Source organism: Primulina eburnea, chromosome 4 (assembly GCF_022965805.1).
Source record: "Primulina eburnea isolate SZY01 chromosome 4, ASM2296580v1, whole genome shotgun sequence".
Classification (NCBI taxonomy): Eukaryota; Viridiplantae; Streptophyta; class Magnoliopsida; order Lamiales; family Gesneriaceae; genus Primulina; species Primulina eburnea.
In genome coordinates, this window is record NC_133104.1 from 25,706,933 (window position 1) to 25,725,177 (window position 18,245).

Sequence of the window (18,245 nt, forward strand, 5' to 3'; positions counted from 1 at the left end):
TGCGTTACACTATTCTTATTTTCACTTCAATTTCTTTAGCAACGATAGATTGAGTTGGTGATTAAACTAAAGTGAATTTAATAACTAAAATGATTAAAATGCAAGAACAAATAATCAAGAAATCAATGATTAAATTGGATGTAAATCAAATGAGAAGCGAATTTGTTGGGAATTATCAGTTCACCTACCGCTCGTGTTCAAATAATTATACTCGACTTTTACTCGTGCATTCGACGGAATTCCCTAGACTAATTAATATACTCTGTCGAGCTATATTAATACTAATCATAAACATGCAGTAATCAAGTATCCTCAATTATTTAACAGTTCACGATTGCATTACGTTCTATGGAATCCGCTAGCTTTCATCCGGGTGAATTATCACTATCGACACGTACCCAATTCCGTATATCTACTAAAATTGTAAATCCGTGGTCTATGCTATTCGATCCTATTGTCAATTATTCTATCGAAATCATTAACAACATGAAATAATCAAAGGAAGTTAGCTAGACTTCAATTGAAATGAGAAAGCACAAAAGCATAAACAAATCACTCATAAAAACGTCGATAAATAATGTTAAACAACGAGTACGGGGTAGGATCCCCTCAAATCCCAACAAATATAGAGTTTAGCCAACAAAATTCATAATAAAAATCAACAATCTATGCAAGAAATAAAAACTGAATAATTAAAATACTAAGGTTGACGATGGATGACGGCTGCGACGCTTGGAATTCTCGAGTTCTTCGAAAGTCTCTCTTGCTCCTAGCCTTCCTCCCAAGAAAAGTGATAGAAAATATCAGAATAGTCTCCAAATCGGCGCCTCTCTCGTGTATTAGGTTATGGTCTAAGATAGAGTCCACAAAACTTGGAAACAAATCTTCCCGGATTGCGTCGGTCGCTAGGGCGGTAAAGATTGTCCGCTGGGGCGAGTGATTCTCGAATTAAAATTCCTGGCCGTGTCTTTGGTCTCGCTGGGGCGGTCACTTTTGACCGCCCTAGCGAGAGCTTCACGCAAAATATTCTCGTTCACATCGATGGATTCACTGGGGCGGTCATTTTTGACCGCCCTAGCGAAGGACTCGCGCAGAAACTCCTCGGCTGGGCCAATATGCTCGCTGAGGCGGTCACTTTTGACCGCCCTAGCGAGACCTCTTCGATGCTATGCAAATAAAATCCCACTTTTTGGTCCACTTCCTACAAAACCACCACAAAATACACGAGATCAGCCAAATGCTAAATAATGCTAAATGAATGCTAAATGAATGCTAAATTAAACTAAACAAACTAATATGATGCATGAATGCGACTCAAAACCAACACTAAAAACACGTAAAAACGAGTCCTATCAACCCCCTCATACTAACCTTTTGCTCGCCCTCGAGTAAAATAGGTTAAAGCACGAGATACTAACCAAACTCAAACAAGAAAAACCAACACAAGTAAATGTCAATGGTGAGTCGACAACGGTTATGTTCATGCCTCAGTTTACTTTCCCACTACCAATCATAGTCAAGTCAAATCGCAAACGAATACTCATTTCTCATCTACACATAAATATCAACACTAGTTTGAACGTGTGTGTGTGTCGTGATGGGTCTAGTCATTCGTACGTCAAATAGATCAATTATCAAATCATGCGAGTCACTTAATTAGCACTTCAATACAAGTCTCACTAGCATGAATTCCCGTATCCATTTATCACTAGCCATAAAGTGAACTTTATTCAACTTTTAAGAGCAGATAGGGGTGTCGAAAGGAAGGGAAATAAGCTCAAGTGGCTAAAAAGTTGGGAGTACACCAATCATTTTCATTGTGCAATCGTCAAGACTTTTGCGTCTGACTTTCCTCGTCTCCTTACATCTCCAACTTTTAGCCTAGGAATAGAATTTCATTCCTTTTATTTAGGCTCCCCCTCACCTTACATCTCCTTATTTTCTTTTCTCCCTTTTTTTTTTTTTTTGAATGCACAATTTTCACACATGTACTCCCTAGGATAAGAATGATATCACTTTGGATTATAGCCGGTTGGGAGTTTGATCTTTTAATTAGTGCATTGGAGAGGAGGTACAAGTAAAGTTCAAGGCAAATTAACTTTTCTCAATCAAGGTCCCAACTAGCGACTTATTTTCACGGGTTTACATGCCAAATCAACTCATAAATGGTGCCTTTCAAGTTAGCCAAACAAAATTTTCAAATTTCACCATTATTCCTACAAAATCCTAGTCCCCACACATGTGTGCTCAAAAGGTTCAAATTTTGTACCGAAATTAATGCTTTAACAATCAAGAGTATCATTCACGACGTGACCCAATCAACACTTTTGTAAACTATCAATTCAAATCATCATTGGCTCATAAACGATGTCTTCTCACCATAAACGACACCCAACAAAAGAAACCAACATAAACGACACCAAACAACATAAATGCAACGAAACTAAACCACTTAACTAAACAATCAAAACAATAACCAATTGACTAAACAACCAAAACAATCTACCCACCCCCTCATACTAGAGTTGTGCCATGCCCTCATAGCACAAAACGAAACAAAGGCTAAAAACATAAAAACGAATGAATGCAAATGCAATGACAAAACAAACAAAATAAAAATAAAAAGAAAGGGGAAACAGTGAACTCCCCTGATCAGAACTCCTCATCCTCGTCATGCTCAGGTGGTGGGACTCCCTCGTCAGCTGGTGGCGGCATAGGGTAATGGTACTGGAACTGGAAGGGTGGCGGGTATGCGGGTGGTGGTGGCAGGCCGGATGTGTCGATGCCCAAATGCGTTGAGATCCCCTGTACCAAGTACTCGACGTTCTGAATATGAGCTTGATTGACGGCCTGATACTCAGTCTGGTAAGTGGCCCAAGCGCCCAATTCGTTGATGCGATCACGCATGGCACGGCGGCGTGGCTGCGGAGGAGGCAGTGCATGTCCTAAAGCCGGAGGTGGTTGAGCTGCGCCCCCATAATCGAAAAATACATCCTCGGGCAGCTCTGCCTGCCTCTTCTCCCTCTTGGATCGATAAAGAGCGTCATCAATAGCTCTCATCGGTGGTAGCCACTCATCATCATCGGCAAATATCACCCCCGCTCGGGCACATAACTCAGTCACGATCGTCGGAAAATAAAACGCCAAATTGCTGCTGTGTATGCACATGTTGAGCTGTCCAAAGATGAGTCTGCCCACATCAATCGCCATCCCAGTCTGGATGGCATACAGAACAACCGCCCGCTCACGCTGGACATCACTCGTATGCCCGACCGGCATCAATCTCTTAGATAGAAACGCATACCACATTGCCGCGTCCACTCTCAAAAACTTTTCAAGAAAAACCGTATACGTCCCCGGCTGTTTCCACGTGGTGCCCGGATAGCAGAGCGTGCGAATAATTAAATCATAGTCCGGGTTGAGCACCCACGCCTGAAACTCAGAGTCATCGACCGACGGTAAACCCAGCAAGTCATTGATAGTTCTCGAATCATACGGGACTAGACGCCCCCGCACAGATGCCTTAGGCTCACTCCGCTCCGGAGCATTTGCATAGAATTCACGCACAACTGGAATCACCGCGGCATTCGGTTGTGCTAAGAAATTACTCCACCCTCGTCCCTCTACTAAGACTTCCGGAAAATCACTAATAACAGATGTAGTAAACCCTCGCTCAGGGATTGGTTTTCTATGTAGTTTAGCATGCTCAAACCGCTCCCGAGCTTTCTCATTAACAAAATTAGACGGAGTCGAACGAGAACTAGAGGCACCGTGAGTTACCTTAGACCGTTTAGGTGCCATGTCGAGATGGGAGTGCAAAGAGTTTGAAGTCGCCGGAAAATTTTCGAAGTTCGCCGGAAAAGCTCGCCGGAATCCTTGGAAGATGACCGGAGTAGAAGAAATTGTAGTGTAAACGCGTCCCGGTGGAGTGTAGCGTCCAAGATCAAGTCTTTTCCCTGAAAAGATCACAAAATAAGAAGAATTGAGCTTAAAAGAAGGAGGAAGCGCCGATAAATTTGAGAGAAAGGGGTAGGGTTCGAGTGGGGAAGAAAGAAAAGAGGCGCAGCTTTTTGTAAATATCGCGACTCGCTAGGGCGGTCAAAAGTTTCCGCCCTCGCGAGCGATTTTCGGTGACAGACTGTTTTAAAAAAAATATGAGGGCGCGCTGGGGCGGTCAAAAGTGACCGCCCTAGCGAGAAATGTTCGCCAGGAAAACTAATTTTGAAAAAATTCACTCGCTGGGGCGGTCAAAAGTGACCGCCCTAGCGAGACATGTTCGCCAGGAAAACTAATTTTGAAAAAATTCACTCGCTGGGGCGGTCAAAAGTGACCGCCCTAGCGAGACATGTTCGCCAGGAAAACTAATTTTGAAAAAATTTACTCGCTGGGGCGGTCAAAAGTGACCGCCCGAGCGAGACTTTTTCGGTGGCTATGTTTTTGAAAAAAAATGACGTCTCGCTGGGGCGGTCGGTTATGACCGCCCTAGCGAGATACTCTCGAAAAAGAAAATAAATAAATAAAGACGATGAATGCAATGCCATGCAACTACCTAAATGCAATGATACGAATGCTAAAAAAAAAATCTAATTAAAATCAAAATAAGGAGTAGAGGTAGTTCTCAATTTATAGTCTAGAGCTCGACTTTTCACCCATGTCCTCAACGACTGTCATGGAGCCGAGTGACTCCAATTTGTGGCTCAATTGTGCCACCAATATAGTGCTTTAATCTTTGGGCGTTCACAGTAAACGTCCCTTCCTTGCCATCATACAACACCACTGCACCTGATGGGAACACCTCGGCTATGATGAATGGTCCTGACCATCTGGACTTCAGCTTGCCCGGAAAAAGTCGTAAGCGAGAGTTGTATAACAACACCGCTTCACCCACTTTGAATTCTCTTCTTACAATGTGTTTATCATGGGCTCTTTTGGTGCGTTCCTTGTAAGATAGGGCAAGATCATAAGCTGTATCTCGGAACTCATCCAACTGACTCAACTGCAGCAATCGTTTCTCACCTGCAAGAGCAAAATCAAAGTTTAGTGCCTTGGTCGCCCAATATGCTCTATGCTCTAATTCTACGGGTAGATGACATGCTTTACCAAAAAGTAACCTATATGGTGTAGTGCCTATAGGTGTTTTGAACGCAGTACGATAAGCCCACAAAGCATCATCTAACCGAATGGACCAGTCCTTTCGATTCACATTAACCGTCTTTTCTAAAATCCTCTTAATCTCTCGATTGGACACTTCAACTTGTCCACTAGTTTGGGGATGGTATGGAGTGGAAACTTTGTGGGTGACACCATATTTGCCCAACAGTTTATCAAAAATTTTATTGCAAAAATGGGTGCCGCCATCACTTATGATTGCACGCGGTGTACCAAATCGATTAAAAATGTGTTTCTTTAAAAATTTTAACACCACTTGTGCATCATTCATGGCACAAGTCTCTGCCTCCACCCATTTCGACACATACTCCACTGCCAACAAAATAAATTTCTTTCCAAAAGAAGCAGGAAAAGGACCCATAAAATCAATCCCCCACACATCAAATATTTCACACTCAATAATATTATTCAAAGGCATCTCATGACGGTTGGAAATATTACCTGTGCGTTGGCATCTATCACAATTGAGAACATACAAACGAGCATCCTTAAAAAGAGTTGGCCAATAGAAGCCACATTCAAGTACCTTAGATGCCGTCCGTATGGGTCCAAAGTGACCACCTACCTCACGGTCATGGCAGTGGTTCAGAATTTGACTGGTTTCCTCCTCCGCTACACATCTCCTTATCATGGCATCTGCACAGATTTTAAACAAAAACGGTTCCTCCCAAAAATAATATTTCACGTCAGAAAAGAATTTCTTTCTTTGGTGAAATGATAAATTTGGGGGGGGTGTGCCGGTGACAAGAAAATTGGCAAAATTGGCATACCAAGGGCACGCATTCACCTCAAACAATTGCTCATCAGGGAACCAGTCATCTATATCAGCATCAACGCCATTAATTCTAACATCCTCAAGCCTAGACAAATGATCAGCAACCACATTTTCTACACCCTTTTTATCTCGAATCTCGAGATCAAATTCTTGCAATAGTAAAATCCACCTAATTAACCTAGGTTTCGCATCTTTCTTAGCAAGCAAGTATTTTAGGGCAGAATGATCTGTATACACAATCACTTTAGACAGAACAAGATATGAATGAAATTTCTCGAAAGCAAATACTATAGCAAGTAATTCCTTTTCAGTAGTAGCGTAATTCAATTGAGCATCATTTAAAGTCTTACTTGCGTAGTAGATGGTATGAAATACCTTGTTCTTCCTTTGACCCAGCACCGCACCAACAGCTGTATCACTAGCATCGCACATCACCTCAAACGGTAGCTCCCAATCAGGGGCAGTCAGAACAGGTGCTGTCACCAAACTCTCCTTGAGTATCTCGAATGCCTGCAGACAAGTAGAATCAAAATTAAACTCAACATCTTTCATCAATAGAGAGGACAAGGGCTTAGCAATTTTAGAAAAATCTTTAATGAAACGCCTATAAAAACCAGCATGCCCTAAGAAACTGCGGACTCCCTTGATTGATGACGGAGGTGGTAGATTTTTTATTACTTCCACCTTGGCTTTGTCGACCTCCATTCCATTTTCTGACACCTTGTGCCCTAACACAATCCCCTCTTGCACCATGAAATGACACTTCTCCCAATTTAACACCAAATTGCTCTCTTCACATCTAATAAGCACCAAGTTCAAATTTTCTAGACATTCATTAAACGAAGAGCCAAAAATGGAGAAGTCATCCATAAAAATTTCAAGAAAATTCTCAATCATGTCATGAAAAATAGCGGTCATGCATCTTTGAAATGTAGCAGGTGCATTGCATAGACCAAAGGGCATACGTCTAAACGCAAAAGTACCATAAGGGCAAGTGAAAGTAGTTTTCTCTTGGTCCTCAGGTGCAATTGTGATTTGATTGTATCCCGAATATCCATCCAAAAAACAGTAAAATTCATGACCGGCTAATCGTTCAATCATTTGATCAATAAATGGCAGGGGGAAGTGATCTTTACGGGTTGCATCATTTAATTTCCTATAATCCATGCACACACGCCAACCCGTAACAGTTCTAGTGGGAATCAACTCATTTTTTTCATTGGTAATAACAGTAATCCCACCCTTTTTAGGCACACATTGCACAGGACTTACCCACGCACTATCAGAGATAGGATAGATAGTACCTGCATCCAGAAGTTTGATCGTTTCAGCTTTTACGACCTCCTGCATCTTTGGATTGAGTCTCCTTTGAGGTTGTGCTAGAGGTGAGTATTTATCCTCCATCAGAATTTTGTGCATGCAGATCGAAGGACTTATCCCCTTGATGTCCGCAACTTTCCAAGCGAATGCTCCTCTATGCTCCTTAAGGACTTCTAAGAGCTTACTCTCCATATCATCTGTCAAAGAAGAAGAAATAATAACAGGCAGTTTATTATTTTCTCCTAGATATACGTACTTGAGATGTGGAGGTAGTGGTTTGAGCTCCAAAGTAGGTGGCTCCTCTAGGCTCGACTTTTGAGGCATTAAATCTTTTCTGTCTCCCAATTCCTCTAGTCGAAGCCTCACTTGCTTTCTCCAAGGTGGAATGGCATTCAAGTGAGCTATCATCTCCATCTTTTCCTCGTCTAACTCGTCCTCCTGCTTTTCCGTAGTGAGAGTGGCCTCCAATGGTTCTTGCAACCCATCCTGCACAAAATCACAAACGAGAGAATCTAAGACATCAACACGAAAACAACTATCATTGTGCATTGTGTGCTTGAGAGTATTAAAGACATCAAAAATAATTTCTTCTTCTCCAACTCTCAGTCTCAATTTTCCCTCGTCAACATCAATCAGTGCTTTCCCTGTAGCCAGAAATGGTCTCCCTAGGATTAAAGGCATCTCTAAATCTTCCTCCATGTCAAGTACTACAAAATCTGCAGGAAAAATAAACTTATCCACTTTCACCAAGACATCTTCGATAATCCCACGTGGATACTTGACAGATCTGTCAGCCAGCTGCAATGACATCCTAGTTGGCTTGGGTTCACCCAATCCCAGTCTCCTACACACAGAATAGGGCATCAAATTAATACTCGCACCAAGATCACATAGAGCTTTATGAAAATTAATATCACCAATAATGCAAGGTATAGAGAAACTCCCTGGATCTTTTTGCTTTGGAGGCATCTTGTTTTGAACTAAAGCTGAGCAATTTTCAGTCAAGTTCACAGTCATATGATCTTCTAGCTTCCGCTTATTCGCCAAGATATCTTTCAAGAATTTTGCATAACTTGGCATATTCAATAAGGCATCAGCAAAAGGAATGTTAATATGCAGTTTTTTGAATACCTCAAGAAATTTACCAAATTGTGCATCTAACTTAGCTTTCTTCATTGCTGCGGGGAAAGGTGGAGGGATAACAATTTTATTCGGTGCAGTAGGTGTAAATGTAGAGTTAGAAGACTTACCTCCTTGATGTTCCACCTCATCCTCACCATGCTTGGTCCTTTCCTCATTAGACTCGAGTGCTCTTCCACTACGCAATTCCACAGCTTTCACTTGCTCTCTCGGGTTAGTCTCCGTGTTGCTTGGCAAAGTTCCTTGCTCCCTATTAGCAATTAACTTAGCCAACTGCCCAATTTGATTCTCTAACCCCTTTATGGATGCATCCTGATTCTGAAATCTCGTCTCGGTTGCTGAAATAAATTTAGTCATCATTTGCTCTAAATTTGACTTCTCCTCCCTAGGCGGTTCTGGCTTGAATCCTTGGTGCATCCCATGTGGTGGACCTCTTTGTTGGCGGTTTTGGTTGTTTTGACCTCCCCACGAAAAGTTTGGGTGATTCCTCCATCCCGGATTATAAGAGTTTGAATAAGGGTCATTTCTAGGACGGTTCTGGAATCCCACGTGTTTTGCTCCCTCAGGCACATAGAATGGATTGCCATCTTGGCAATCCTACACGTCATGCTCACCTTCACACTTATCACAGAAAATCTCTTGCAGACGCATAGCCGATCCACTCGCACTCATCCCATCAATCTTTCTGTTCAAAGCCTCTAACTGTGCTGACACCGCAGACAAATCAGTAACTTGATTAACTCCAGCACCTCGTTTCTGCCTATCGGAATGAGGATGATAGCTACTAGCAGCCATCTCCTCCAATAATTCATATCCTTCCTCAGCCGTTTTTCTCAGCAAGTTACCACAGGCAGCAACATCTATCATGGTACGGTTAGGAGTAAGCAGGCCGTAGTAAAAAGTTTGAACAACTAACCCAAGAGGTAGCTCATGGTGTGGACATCTCCTCAATAAATCCTTGTATCGCTCCCACGCCTCGTAAAGTGACTCAAGCTCATATTGAGCAAAAGTAGTAATGTCGGCTCTCAGCTTCATAGTCTTCGACGGAGGAAAGTACTTGATCAGGAATGCCTTCGCCATATCCTCCCATGTAGTGATAGACCCTACAGGCAAACAGTTTAACCACGCCTTAGCTTTATCTCTTAGTGAAAATGGAAATAAACGCAAACGAACAGCATCATCAGACACAGCATTAAACTTAAAAGTATCGCAAATTTCAAGAAAATCAGCTATATGAGAATTAGGGTCGTCAAGTGCACTTCCCCCAAATTGAACAGTGTTTTGAATCATCTGAATGATAGCTGGCTTGATCTCAAACTGGTTAGCTCGGATGACTGGTCTCACGATGCTTGGACGTGCTCCATCAAGAGACGGTTGTGCATAATCCATCATCGGTATACGGCGTGGCATCTCAATCCGTCTCTCATTTTGGCGGTCCGCCTCCTGCTCTTGTTCGTGCCTATCCATTTGTTCCTTGAGTCTTTGCTGTTTTCTTCGGCGTCTAGCAGTGCGTTCGATCTCAGGGTCAAAAGGCTCAAGCTCAACTTCGAGTGATCTTCGCATACACCACAAGAAAAATCTGCAACAGAATAGGAGTATCAACTAACAATAAAATAAATAATACTAAAGAATTTAAATGAAAAATAGAAAAATTGTGAATCAACAGTCCCCGGCAACGGCGCCAAAAACTTGATCGAGCAAAACTTGCACAGCGAATAGTTCCAAAATTTGTTTTATAAATGAAAGCTCGATTTAAAATATCGCAAGTGCACGATAGTCAAGTTATAATAAACGTAAGTGAATACGAGTATCGATCCACAAGGACTGCATTACACTATTCTTATTTTCACTTCAATTTCTTTAGCAACGATAGATTGAGTTGGTGATTAAACTAAAGTGAATTTAATAACTAAAATGATTAAAATGCAAGAACAAATAATCAAGAAATCAATTATTAAATTGGATGTAAATCAAATGGGAAGCGAATTTGTTGGGAATTATCAGTTCACCTACCGCTCGTGTTCAAATAATTATACTCGACTTTTACTCGTGCATTCGACGGAATTCCCTAGACTAATTAATATACTCTGTCGAGCTATATTAATACTAATCATAAACATGCAGTAATCAAGTATCCTCAATTATTTAACAGTTCACGATTGCATTACGTTCTATGGAATCCGCTAGCTTTCATCCGGGTGAATTATCACTATCGACACGTACCCAATTCCGTATATCTACTAAAATTGTAAATCCGTGGTCTATGCTATTCGATCCTATTGTCAATTATTCTATCGAAATCATTAACAACATGAAATAATCAAAGGAAGTTAGCTAGACTTCAATTGAAATGAGAAAGCACAAAAGCATAAACAAATCACTCATAAAAACGTCGATAAATACTGTTAAACGACGAGTACGGGGTAGGATCCCCTCAAATCCCAACAAATATAGAGTTTAGCCAACAAAATTCATAATAAAAATCAACAATCTATGCAAGAAATAAAAACTGAATAATTAAAATACTAAGGTTGACGATGGATGACGGCTGCGACGCTTGGAATTCTCGAGTTCTTCGAAAGTCTCTCTTGCTCCTAGCCTTCCTCCCAAGAAAAGTGATGGAAAATATCAGAATAGTCTCCAAATCGGCGCCTCTCTCGTGTATTAGGTTATGGTCTAAGATAGAGTCCACAAAACTTGGAAACAAATCTTCCCGGATTGCGTCGCTCGCTAGGGCGGTAAAGATTGTCCGCTGGGGCGAGTGATTCTCGAATTAAAATTCCTGGCCGTGTCTTTGGTCTCGCTGGGGCGGTCACTTTTGACCGCCCTAGCGAGAGCTTCCCGCAAAATATTCTCGTTCACATCGATGGATTCGCTGGGGCGGTCATTTTTGACCGCCCTAGCGAAGGACTCGCGCAGAAACTCCTCGGCTGGGCCAATATGCTCGCTGAGGCGGTCACTTTTGACCGCCCTAGCGAGACCTCTTCGATGCTATGCAAATAAAATCCCACTTTTTGGTCCACTTCCTACAAAACCACCACAAAATACACGAGATCAGCCAAATGCTAAATAATGCTAAATAATGCTAAATGAATGCTAAATGAATGCTAAATTAAACTAAACAAACTAATATGATGCATGAATGCGACTCAAAACCAACACTAAAAACACGTAAAAACGAGTCCTATCACTAGGGCAGAACTGCCGAGTCTTTCTCAGACCCGATAAGACTCTAGACTTACGGTGTATCGAAGAGCTTCAGATGTAGATCGACTTCTATCTCAGACACATTCGATACAGCATACCAAAGTCTAAATTAGATTGGGATCCCTAGATTTGAGATAAGATAAGATTAGATCACGAGTCATTGATTCATGTAGTCAGATTAGATACATGCTTCGATGTTTGTTTATGCTTTTATATATGTTTTATATGATTGCATTTAATACATTGTTTATACTGGGATATTTATATCTCACCGGAGTTATCCGGCTGTTGTCTTGTTTGTATGTGTGCATGACAACAGGTGGGACAGGTACACGGTCACAAAGATGAAGACAGACTGAGATTAGAGTGGTGATACCGGACTTGGACTAGAGCTAGGGTTTAAACACTTGATTGTAGTTGTTGAACCTGAGCATGTATGATTGTATATTTTATCAGAGTGATACTTTTATACTGATATGTATAGTAGCTTGATTCCATTACCTTCCGCATTTAAAAAAAAAATTTAGACCCTGTTTATTATAATTGATTTAGTCCCAATGACGATTAAGAACATGATTAGCGTCCGGGTCCCCACAACAGGTGGTATCAGAGCAATAGATCCTTTAGATTGAGATAGAAGAGGCTAGTGAGCGGGGTAGATTGAGGTTTTCTTTCCTGCTTTTGAATGCTAGCATGTCTTACTGCTTTATTACATGTTACTTGTTTATCTGATTGGATATAGTAATATGTTTTGTTGAGATTGGATCAGTACTGATTCTAGATCAGCAGTAAGATGATCAGAGGAGGATTGAAACAGAATTGTTGTATCTGTTACTAATCTATTTGATTATTAGATATGCCTCCGAGACGAGTACCAGAACAGGGAAGTACATCAAATACTCCAATGGATGTCACACCGACTCCAATGGAAACGTTATTGAAACGTTTTCAGTCATTTCATCCGCCGACCTTGAAAGGCACAGAGAACGCTGTAGAGTGCGAGAGTTGGCTTGATGATATTGAGATGCTGTTCGAATCCTTGGAGTATACCGATGAGAAGAGGGTGAAATTAATTGGACACCAGCTGCACGATGTGGCCAAGGACTGGTGGATTACGAGGAAGAGAGCCATGGAGCATAGAGGTACGATGATTACCTGGAATATATTTAGAACTGAATTTTATCAACGATTCTTTCCAGTGTCGTACCGGAAGGATAAGGGGGCGGAGTTTGCCAATATAAAGCAAGGACAGATGAACATAGAAGAATACGTGTCCAAGTTCTCCTCCTTGTTGAAATTTGCTCCACATGTGGCTGACAGTGAAGAAGCTACTGCTGACCGGTTCATCAATGGCCTGAACCCCGATATTTTCACATTGGTGAACACAGGGCGACCAGATAATTTTACTGATGCCCTGAACAGAGCCAAGGGAGCAGAAGCCGGTCTGATGAGACAGAAAGGAGCTTCATTTGTGCCTCCAGCACCGAGACCACAGCAACCACCTCCCAGATTTGAGAGTGGCAGCAGTAGTGGAGGAAAGAAAGAATTTTTGAAATCCAGGGGAAAGCAATTCAAGAAATATGGCAGTAGTTCGTCCAGCTCCGGTGGTTCCAGACTGAGCCAGAGTTACACTGAGTTTATTGCAAGACTTGCGGAGGAAGACATGCAACTGAGCAATGCCAGGGAGTGACTGGTAGTTGCAATGTTTGTAAACAGCCGGGACACTTTGCTAAAGTGTGTCCCCAGAAAGGTTCCCAAAGATCGCAGGGGGCCGAGTCATCGGGATCAGCAGCACCGACGGAGAGACGACCAGCTGCTGTTCACACGTTCCAGCCAGCGCCAGCTCAGTCACAGCAGAGGCCAGGAGGAAGCCAGACAGTTGGGCAGCCTCCGAGACAGCAGGCCAGAGTCTTCGCTTTGACAGAGGAGCAGGCCCAAGAAGCACCAGATGACGTTGTGGCAGGTAACTGTTCTTTATGTGGTTACTCTGCTTACGTACTGATTGATACCGGTGCTTCACACACATTTATTTCTGAACGATTTGCATTGAGTCATGCATTGCCTGTAGAGTCTTTAGCTACGGTAGTGTCGGTATCTTCGCCTTTGGGGATAGGATTGATATCTGTAAATTCTGTTAAGCGTTGTGTAGTACAGTATGACGGGCATGAGATTGAGTTAGATTGCATCGTACTTGGATTGTTTGACTTTGACTGTATTATCGGTATTGATATGCTGACCAAGTACAGAGCGATAGTTGATTGTTTCCACAAGATAGTGAGATTCAGACCAGATATGGCTGAAGAGTGGAAATTTTACGGTAAGGGTTCTAGATCGAGAATTCCTTTAGTGTCCGTATTATCTATGACTCGATTGTTACAGAAAGGAGCAGAAGGATTCCTTGTATATTCAGTAGATTTACTGAAGTCGAGTCCAGCATTGGCAGATCTGCCAGTGGTACGTGAGTTTGCTGACGTCTTCCCAGATGAGATCCCGGGGTTACCTTCAGTTAGAGAGATAGACTTCAGCATTGAACTGATGCCAGGTACAGTACCGATTTCTAGAGCTCCGTACAGAATGGCACCAGTTGAATTGAAAGAATTGAAGGATCAGTTGGAAGATTTACTGGCCAAGGGGTACATCAGACCGAGTGTTTCTCCTTAGGGTGCTCCAGTATTATTCGTAAGAAAGAAAGATGGTTCGATGAGACTCTGCATCGACTATCGGCAACTGAACAAGGCAACGATAAAGAATAAATATCCTTTGCCTCGTATAGATGATTTATTCGATCAGTTGCAGGGTTCTTCAGTATATTCCAAGATCGATTTGAGATCGGGATATCATCAGCTGAGAGTCAGAGATTCTGATATCTCAAAGACAGCATTCAGAACCAGGTATGGGCACTATGAATTTATTGTCATGCCGTTTGGTCTGACGAATGCTCCAGCTGTATTCATGGGATTGATGAACCGTATCTTCCAGAAATATCTCGATGATTTTGTTATTATTTTCATCGATGATATTTTGATTTATTCAAAGAATATGAGTGAGCATGCTGAGCATTTAAGAACTGTGTTGCGAATTCTAAGGGCTGAGAAGTTATATGCTAAACTGTCGAAATGTGAGTTTTGGCTAAGACAGGTAGTATTTCTGGGTCATATTATATCAGGAGATGGTATATCAGTTGATCCCAGTAAAGTGGAAGCCGTGATTTCTTGGCCAAGACCGACATCAGTACCTGAAATTCGCAGTTTTATGGGTTTAGCGGGATACTACCGTCGTTTCATTAAAGATTTCTCGAGTATAGCTAAACCAATTACTCAGCTGACTCAGAAGAATGCTCCATTTGTTTGGTCTGAAGAATGTGAGACCAGTTTTCTGGAGTTGAAGAAGAGGTTGACCAGTGCACCGGTGTTGACTATTCCCTCCGGTACTGGTGATTTTGTGGTTTATTGCGACGCTTCTCACAGAGGATTGGGATGTGTGCTGATGCAACGAGGGCATGTTATTGCTTATGCCTCAAGACAGCTTAAACCACATGAGACCCGTTATCCAATTCATGATCTAGAATTGGCAGCCATTGTCTTTGCATTAAAGATATGGCGACATTACCTTTACGGTGGAAAGTTTGAGATATATTCTGATCATAAGAGTTTGAAATATCTGTTTTCACAATCTGAATTGAATATGAGGCAGCGAAGATGGCTTGATTTGCTTAAAGATTTTGATTGTGAAATCAAATACTATCCAGGAAAGTCTAATGCAGCAGCTGATGCACTGAGTCGAAAGGTATGTTCTTTATCCTTATCGACGATTGGTGTTTCAAATTTGATAGAAGACTGTTGTTTGTCTGGATTAGAATTTGAAACAGATTATAGACCGTTGAGACTTTATACGGTGCAAGTAGAACCAGAGCTGATTATGAGGATTAAGGCAGCTCAGCGAAGTGATCAGAATGTACAGAAATCAGTATCGATGGTTAGAGCAGGACATCGATCAGAATATCAGGTACGTGACAACGTCTTGTATGTGAATAATCATCTGGTTGTGCCGAATATTTCAGATTTGAGACGACAGATACTGTCAGAAGCGCACAACAGTCGATTCAGTATGCATCCTGGTGGCAGAAAGATGTACAACGATTTGAAAAGACAGTTCTGGTGGAAACAAATGAAGACTGACATTGCCGAATTTGTTTCCAAATGTCTGAATTGCCAACAGGTGAAAGCAGAAAGAAAGAAACCGGGAGGTTTATTACAGAGCTTGTCCATTCCTGAATGGAAATGGGATCACATTTCCATGGACTTTGTGACGCAGTTGCCGCGTTCCTCCCGAGGTTGTGATGCGATTTGGGTCGTGATTAACAGATTGACCAAATCCGCATGTTTTATACCGTACAAGATGACGTACAGATTTGACCAGATGGCAGAGATCTATGTCAGAGAAGTAGTCAGATTGCATGGAGTGCCGAAGTCGATTGTATCAGATCGTGATCCTCGATTTACTTCTCACTTCTGGCAGAGTTTGCAGCAGGCTCTCGGTACGAAGTTACATCTGAGTACCGCATATCATCCACAGACCGACGGACAGTCAGAGCGGACTATCCAGACACTGGAGGATATGCTGAGAGCAGTAGTGCTAGATTTAGCACTAATAGGCAAGATGCAGTGCCTCTTTGTGAGTTTTCGTACAACAACAGCTATGAGACGAGTATTGAGATGGCTCCTTTTGAAGCGTTGTACGGAAAGAAGTGTAGATCCCCTCTCTATTGGGATGATATCTCTGAAGTGCCTGAAATTGGACCAGATATGATCAGGGATATGACAGAAAAAGTGAAGCTAATTAGAAAGAAAATGAAGGCAGCGCAAGACAGACAGGCCAAATATGCCAATGCTCGACGTAGACCGTTGGTATTTGAGGTTGGAGACCGAGTATTTTTGAAGATCTCACCTTTCAGAGGAGTTGTCAGATTTGGCAAGAAAGGGAAATTGTCTCCACGATATATTGGGCCTTATGAGATTCTCGAGAAGATAGGAGATCGTGCCTATCGACTCGCTTTACCGCCTTCATTATCTGGGATACATGATGTCTTTCATGTATCGTTATTAAGGAAATACCTTCCCGATGCTTCACATGTTATACAACCAGACGAGGCCGAGCTTGATGAATCTCTGAGCTATGTTGAAAAACCGATTCAGATCATTGATCGTAAAGAAAAACAGCTCAGAACGAAGATGATTCCACTTGTGAAAGTGCAATGGACTCGTCATGGTGTAGAAGAAGCAACCTGGGAGACTGAATCAGATATGAGACAAGAATTCCCAGAGTTGTTTCGATGATGTAAATTTGCATACAGTTTTGTATATATACTCCTTAGTGATACGAATAAAATACCTGTGATTTCGAGGGCGAAATCGTATCTTAGGATGGGAGAAATGTAATGCCCGAGATTTTAATTAGATTAATATGAGATTATGAATTATGACTTAATGTGGTTATAGCCGGGCCAGTCCGAGATTTAATTGGACCAAGAAATAGGAAGAGCCAAGATGTGGGCCGAAAGTGTCTCGCCCGGGCGGAAGTTTTTGTCCGCTCGAGCGAGACGGAATTATGCAAGAGGGCCGAAAGTGTTTCGCCCGGGCGGAAGTTTTTGTCCGCCCGAGCGAGAGTGAATCGCGCAGAAGGGCCGAGAGTTGCTCGCCCGGGCGGAAATTTATGTCCGCCCGAGCGAGAGACGTGTTTTGAAAAGGAAGAGGCAACGTTTTGAAATCATGCAACGTATAGATATATATATATATATATATATATATATATATACAAACGAAATTCCTTCAGAAAGAAAAGGGAAATCGAAGACTTCGGGGGAAAATAGCTTTTGATTTCAGAATTTGATTTACGATCAATCCGTCTGTTAGATTTTAAATCCGACTTCGGTACCGAGTTCCTATCAACGTAGGCTACAACTGGACGTAAGTTTTACTACGTTTTAACATGTTTTGAAATTATGATGTTGTTAGAATTGAATACACGTCATATATATTGTTCTTGACATGTTAGACAGCGTAGAATCGAAGTCAGATTAAGATACGGACTGAATATGGAGTTGGTATGATTTTCAGAAGAAATTGACTAGAATTGATATCAGATTTGTGCGGTGGTTGATTGTAAATGATTGGAATTGATGTAGACTGATATAGTATTATCAGTATCGCAAGATTGTGCTGTTGTACCGCCAGAATTTGATAAAACAGAAATGTTGTGATTTGATTTGAATATTGATACAGAATATTGATATTGTCATTGCCAGATTGAACAGTGACAGACGTTGAATCAAGACTTTGATTGTATTAGAACGACAGCAAGAAAGGTATAAATTAATGTTGAGTTGGGATTGCACAACTCAAGTGAGGTTTGACTTGAGTTTCCCTAAATCACATACTTTATTTTATTGCATTGATATTTGCAGATTATCAGATTGATATGTTAATGTATTGACTTAGAACAGAGTCAGAGTCCGAGTCTAGGGCAGACAGCCTAGCTAGGGCAGAACTGCCGAGTCTTTCTCAGACCCGATAAGACTCTAGACTTACGGTGTATCGAAGAGCTTCAGATGTAGATCGACGTCTATCTCAGACAC

At 41.8% G+C, this 18,245-nt stretch overlaps 1 non-coding gene across 1 annotated transcript; it reads left to right on the forward strand.

Annotated features, from left to right (window-relative positions):
* The first annotated feature begins 9,329 nt into the window (after window positions 1-9,329).
* LOC140831277 (small nucleolar RNA R71) lies at window positions 9,330-9,436 on the forward strand. Its single transcript, XR_012117850.1, has one exon. It is a non-coding gene; the product is annotated as a small nucleolar RNA R71 (small nucleolar RNA).
* Window positions 9,437-18,245: the final 8,809 nt, after the last annotated feature.